General features: G+C 44.0%; 1 long non-coding RNA gene across 1 annotated transcript; it reads right to left on the bottom strand.

Annotated features, from left to right (window-relative positions):
* Positions 1–5,358: 5,358 nt before the first annotated feature.
* LOC311313813 lies at positions 5,359–5,908 on the bottom strand. The gene is made up of 3 exons (XR_014630622.1): positions 5,795–5,908; positions 5,558–5,674; positions 5,359–5,469 (listed from the first exon to the last, which is right to left on the bottom strand). It is a non-coding gene; the product is annotated as an uncharacterized lncRNA (long non-coding RNA).
* Positions 5,909–6,373: the final 465 nt, after the last annotated feature.

The following is a 6,373-nucleotide window of genomic DNA, read 5'->3' as shown; positions in this document are numbered from 1 at the left end:
TGATAGTAGCATAGTTGGGATGTACAGTAGCTAGCACATAGGTTTGATAGTAGCATAGTTGGGATGTCCTCTAGCACATAGATTTGATAGTAGCATAGTTGGGATGTACAGTAGCTAGCACATTGGTTTGATAGTAGCATAGTTGGGATGTAGCTAGCACATATGTTTGATAGTAGCATAGTTGGGATGTACTCTAGCACATAGGTTTGATAGTTGCATAGTTGGGATGTACAGTAGCTAGCACATTGGTTTCATAGAATAGTTGGGATGTACAGTAGCTAGCACATTGGTTTGATAGTAGCATAGTTGGGATGGACAGTAGCTAGCACTTTGGTTTGATAGTAGCATAGTTGGGATGTACAGTAGCTAGCACATTGGTTTGATAGTAGCATAGTTGGAATGTACAGTAGCTAGCACATTGGTGTGATAGAATAGTTGGGATGTACAGTAGCTAGCACATTGGTTTGATAGTAGCATAGTTGGGATGTACAGTAGCTAGCACATTGGTTAGATAGTAGCATAGTTGGGATGGACAGTAGCTAGCACATTGCTTTGATAGTAGCATAGTTGGGATGTACTCTAGTACATAGGTTTGATAGTAGCATAGTTGGGATGTACTCTAGCACATAGGTTTGATAGTAGCATAGTCATAGTTGGGATGTACAGTAGCAATATTATAGAAATTTCTGTCGTTAGTCCGAAACAAACAGACTTGCGTAATGTGGATTCATTGCATTGATCACTGCAGTCCGTTCAAATAGGCATCAAAAGTAGGCCTATTTAAAATGACCAATTACATCTTCTAATCCAATTCATGCCATCTAGCCTACAGCCGTAATTCAAAGTAGCAAAGGTGACAAAATAAAGTGAAAGGCTGTCCAGTGGCACTTGTATAGAGCATGCGAATCATGAAAGCCTAAGCTTATAGATAACAAAAAGGTATCGCATACCAAGGTAATCTTGTGAGGTGCCGTTCACTGGAGGAACTGGTCATAAAACATAAGGAAAATGTTGGCCTGATAGATTCTGAAGAAGGCCAACAGGCCGAAAAGTCAAAATAAATAATACAATGACCAGAATTTCTCCCGTTTGTCCAGGACATGAAATGTTCTCGGACACATGGACCGACACCGATATTAAGGAAATGCTGGTTGGCATGACAACTGGATTAGATGCTTCATGGTGACCACAGTTAACTGTTGGAGGTTTCCCTTCTAATCTTCAATCAATCAATCAAATCTTTATTTGTATAGCTCATTTCAAACCCAGAGGCAACACAATGCGCTTTACAGAGAACAAGGGAGGCTTTGATTGATTGATTGAAGATTAGAAGGGAAACCTCCAACAGTTAACTGTGGTCACCATGAAGCATCTAATCCAGTTGTCATGCCAACCAGCATTTCCTTAATATCGGTGTCGGTCCATGTGTCCGGGAACATTTCATGTCCTGGACAAACGGGAGAAATTCTGGGCATACGACCCCCTCTCTACATATTCCAGAGGGAAGCAAAAAAAACAGTAATCACCCGATGACCAGATAAGTGAGCTGTAAAAATTATTCCCTGACCCCTCTCAACAAGGCGATCGAGCAAGCTCCAGGAGTATGTTTGTCTACCGGCTAAGAACATTTATAAAGCACTACATTACATTAAATAACATTTCAGAGTAAGAGAGGCTAAAAAAGCATCATAGGAGAGACATGGCAAATACTGGTGTGTGTTTGCTATGGCCCAGGCCTAAAGCGGGCTGGTGTATGTCTGTGTGTACGTGTGTGTGTGTTAAGTAAATGCTACGACATCCACAGCAGACACGGGGGTATCTATCTGATTCCGGGAGGTCTGCTGGTGACAGTGGGGCATCCACTGGACCTGGTTAGAAGATAGGAGGGAGAGAGAGAGGCACTAGGGAGAGGGAAGGGTTAGTAGCACATAGAGCCATAAAAACCACACAGATATTTAAAACAGGCAACCTGGAGCAAGCTCCTGGAATATATTTGTCTAATGGCTCAGAACATTTATAGAGCAATAAATTACATTAAATTCAATTTTTAGAGCAAGAAAGGCTAAGAGCATCAGGTCCAGGCTTAAGCCGGATGTGGACTGATGTGTGTCTGTGTGTATGTGTGTGTGTGTGTGTGTACTAAATACTACGACATCCACAGCTGACACGGGGGTATCTATTGGACTCAGGGTGGTCTGCGGGCGACAGTAGGGCATCCTCTGGACCTGGTTAGACGGTAGGAGGGAGAGAGAGAGGCACTAGGGGAGGCAGAAAACGGTTAGTAGCACACTGAGCCATTGAAGCAACACAGCTGTCAGAACAGAACAAGCCTGTTTGAGGGTAACCAGCTTCTGTACACTACTTGATATACATACAGTGCATAGCCGGATAAATACCATTGTATACAGAGGATTCACAGGTAGGTTTGAGGCTGCCTTTCTGTGTCTCAAGGTCCTGGCTAGTGATTGTAGGCTAGGTCGAAAAGGTACGTTTTGAGATCTCGATTGAAGACCTCCGTTGTTTCGGCCCTTCTTAGGCACTCCGGTAGGGTGTTCCAGAGGTTGGGGGCATAGAAACTAAAAGCTGCCTCTCCGTGTTTCTTGGTCCTGGCTTTTGGAACTGTTAAAAGTTCAGTACCTGAGGATCTGAGTGGTCTGTTGGGCATGTACCTAACAAGCATGTCCAAAATATATTCTGGTGAGTGACTGTGGAGAGATTTATAGACTAGTAATAGTATTTTAAAGTCTATTCTAGAGTTGACAGGTAACCAATGTAGTGATTTTAAGGCTGGTGTGATGTGTGCCCTTCGTCTAGTCTTAGTTTGGACTCGTGCTGCAGCATTCTGTATCATTTGTAGCTTAGAGATTGCTTTCTTTGGTAGGCCTGATAGTAGAGCATGGCAGTTGTCCAGCCTGCTTGTGATGAAAGCATGCATTAATCTTTCTGCCTGAGAGAGAAAGGGTTGCACCTTGGCAATGTTCCTTAGGTGGTAAAAAGATGTCTTTGTAATATTCTTGATGTGGTTTTCGAAATTAAGATCCGAGTCAAGACACCTAGGTTTTTAACCTGGCAATTGGTGTCAATTTCCAGAGTTTTTAAGTGTGCAGATAGTTTCTCTCTTTCAGCTTTTTCTCCAATGACCAGTACTTCTGTTTTGTCCTGGTTTAGTTGGAGGAAATTATGTGACATCCATACATTTATATCCGTAATACACTTGACAAGGCAGTCAACCAAGCTGTAGTTACTGGGTGTTACAGAAATATAGAGTTGAGTATCATCTGCGTAGCTATGGTAGCTAATGTTGTGCCTCCTGATGACACTGCCAAGGGGAAGCATGTACAGGCTGAAGAGTAGAGGTCCTAGGATTGATCCTTGGGGCATCCCACGAAGAAATCACGACCGGTTAGATAGGTCCTAAGCCAATTTACCCTACTAACACAATCAGGTTGCAGCAATGTTGCAGAAACGTGCGATTTAGACTTTTGTATGGTCCACTACACGTCAAGTTAAACGTGCATGCAACGCAAACGCGGTATCTGCACACAAGTTGCTGCAACGTGCAGGTCCAACGTGTCTGCAACGTGCCTGCAATGTCCACACAACGTTGTGATTTCCGTGATGATTTCGATGTATATGGCTGCAACGTTGTATACACGTTTATATATTACGTTGTTACGTTGCTGCAACGTGGTCTACACTTCCGTTGGCTACATTCATAATTTGCATTACAAAACAAATCGGCTCCTTGCACAAGCTCCACTACTTCCTGAAACTCTACAGGCATATTTCTTTACCGTCCTATACTATTGGATAGCAATTGCGATGAATCCGGTGTGCAGCACACCTGATCAATCACTTCCATCCACTAGTATAGGACAGGAAAGAAATACGCCTGTAGAGTGTCAGGAAGTAGTGGAGCTTGTGCAAAGAGCCTATTAATGCTATAGTCAATGCAGCAAGCAAAATTATGGTACAAAAGTTATGACAACACCATTAACAGTTAAGAACAATTTATTTTATAAAAAAAGTACACACAATGTCTGGCCTGCAACATGATAAACAAGTTTTAGTACAAAAAAAATGACAGGCTGTGCTCAGATAGGCTGGGGGGGGGGGGGGGGGGCTGCGCTCAGATGGGCTGCGGGTGGGCGTCAGATGGGCTGGGGGGCAGCTAGGAAGGGAAGTCTTCCTCATCAGAATGCTGGGGAGTGCTCAGATGGACTGTTCTTGGATGGGCTGTGCTCAGGCGGACTTCTGCAGATACCTAAAGACATAATGAAATGGCCGTAAATACACAACGCACATACATGCACAAAAAAGTGGTACACAATCTTTGGAACCATGCAGTGTCACTGGGTAGGAGAAACCACAAAAAAAAGACATCACTTACCCTTCTGCATTTAGCAGGGGCATGTTTTAATGTCTCCTGCAGCTGGGCGGCCACCTCCGCCATCGTAGCCTTTGGCATGGAGACCATCACTGCACCTTTAAGTTATCAAGAAAGGTAATGGTTTCAATTCACATCGGTCATGGAACAAAGACGATGTATTAAAAAATATTAAAAATATGAACCATTTCTTACGTGTTAGAACATTGAAGAGTGTCATACTCTTAAGTGGCTTCTTCCCGTGCACACTGTAGGCGCTCCACACCGCATGTGTGGCAACAGCTGACAGCACCCGTCGGACTGTGTCCGCCAAGTCTCTGCCATCAATGGCACCTAGGTATTGTGTCTGCAAAACAAAGACAGTAATTTACTGTACCCTTCCCTGCAAAAATAAGACAAAGTTCTGCCCTGCAGACACTCACCATCTTCCTCTGATGTTCCCGGTCCTTCAACCTGGCCTCAAAGACCTGCAGCTCCTCCTCCGTTTGGGCAGGGTCCAGTACATCCAGCACTTCTCCCTGGGCTCCAGACTCCCCAGGCCGCATGCTCTGGGCCAGTTCCCTCACACTCTGTGCAAGCTCACGGAGTTGCTCCCGCAAGTCTGAGAACTGCTGATGTACAGACCTCTGGAAATCTAGATAAACACAGATGTGGCTATAAGTACATTGACATAAAACTAAATGAAACTCAAAATATATCCCTGCATGCAACATGAAGTAGTTCCATACCAGCATCTGCAGAGCAGCATCGATTCGGTAGAGGGGTACATGGAGTCAATGGTGCTGGAGCCGTTTTCTTGGGCGACGGCATCACAGACCTAACTGAAAAACAAAAGGGATAAAGGAAAGGGATTAGCAGGAAACTGTATGGTGTTGGCAGCATGTTTTGGCTTCTGGGATTTGAAGGAAAATAAATTAAGACATTAACAGGTAGACATCACAACACCACATACTGCATACATGAATTGTACAGCACACGTGGAATGTACTGGACAGCCGGCAGAGGCCTTTCAACTCCGGCACCTGGCATACTGTCTTTGGCCTGCATTGTTGGGACCAATGGCTGTCCTGGGCTTGGAATATCTAGTGGAATATCAGTATATTAGCTCAGATTACTCGATTTCAAAAGTACTACTCTTTTGGGACTGTTGAATGCACTTTGGTATATTACCTTCGTCACTGGAGTGATAGCGCGTGTTGCGCCGTCTCTTTCGAACGTCTTGGCACTCGTCCATTGACGACTGCTGCTCAAAGACTTTTGCCATGAGCCTGGCACCTTCGTAATGATCTGTGTGCATAAAGTACCATAATCAATACATTTCAGCCATCCTTTTTCCTCAGAATAATGAGTCATGATCTTTTTTCCCCCCCATCAGTATTTTTTACCAGCTTAAAATGCAAACAGTACCAGTTGTGGACTTTGGGAAAACCCGGACTCTGTGGAGCGCCCAGCCAGGGTTAGGTTCCACACAGCTCTTTATCCGTTGGCTGACTTTGTTCATTGGCCAGGAACACATCTGCAACTGTGAGTGAAACCATGTTAGTACCCGCTTCCCTGTACAATTGAAAAGTAGCACACCAATCAGAAACATTGTTCACACAAACATGTTCTTACCCCATCCTTTTTGGAGAGCCAGGATACTGAGAAAACCGACACGGTCCTCCCCCAGAAACTCCACACTGCAATACAGTCTGCCCAATAAACAAAAAAATATTAAGGTTATAAACACATAAGGACCCTATTGGAAAGTAGGCAGAGGGGAAGAAGCGACTAAAACAACAATTCAACAAGTCATTACAGCCGATAAGTAATTAGTGACACGCCACTATTCTATACTATTCTTCTTTTTTTTTTAATTCTCTGCCGGCATCTGCCCAGGACAGATGCGGTCAATCATCAGTGTGGGAAACATTAAGCTAGTTTAGGCATTAGCCACTGCAGTGCATAGATTAAATGTATAAGGCCCGTGAATCACACGTTACTACT

This window comes from Borostomias antarcticus (genome assembly GCF_949987555.1).
Source record: "Borostomias antarcticus genome assembly, chromosome: 10".
Taxonomy (NCBI): Eukaryota; Metazoa; Chordata; class Actinopteri; order Stomiiformes; family Stomiidae; genus Borostomias; species Borostomias antarcticus.
This window is presented reverse-complemented; position numbering and strand designations above follow the sequence as displayed.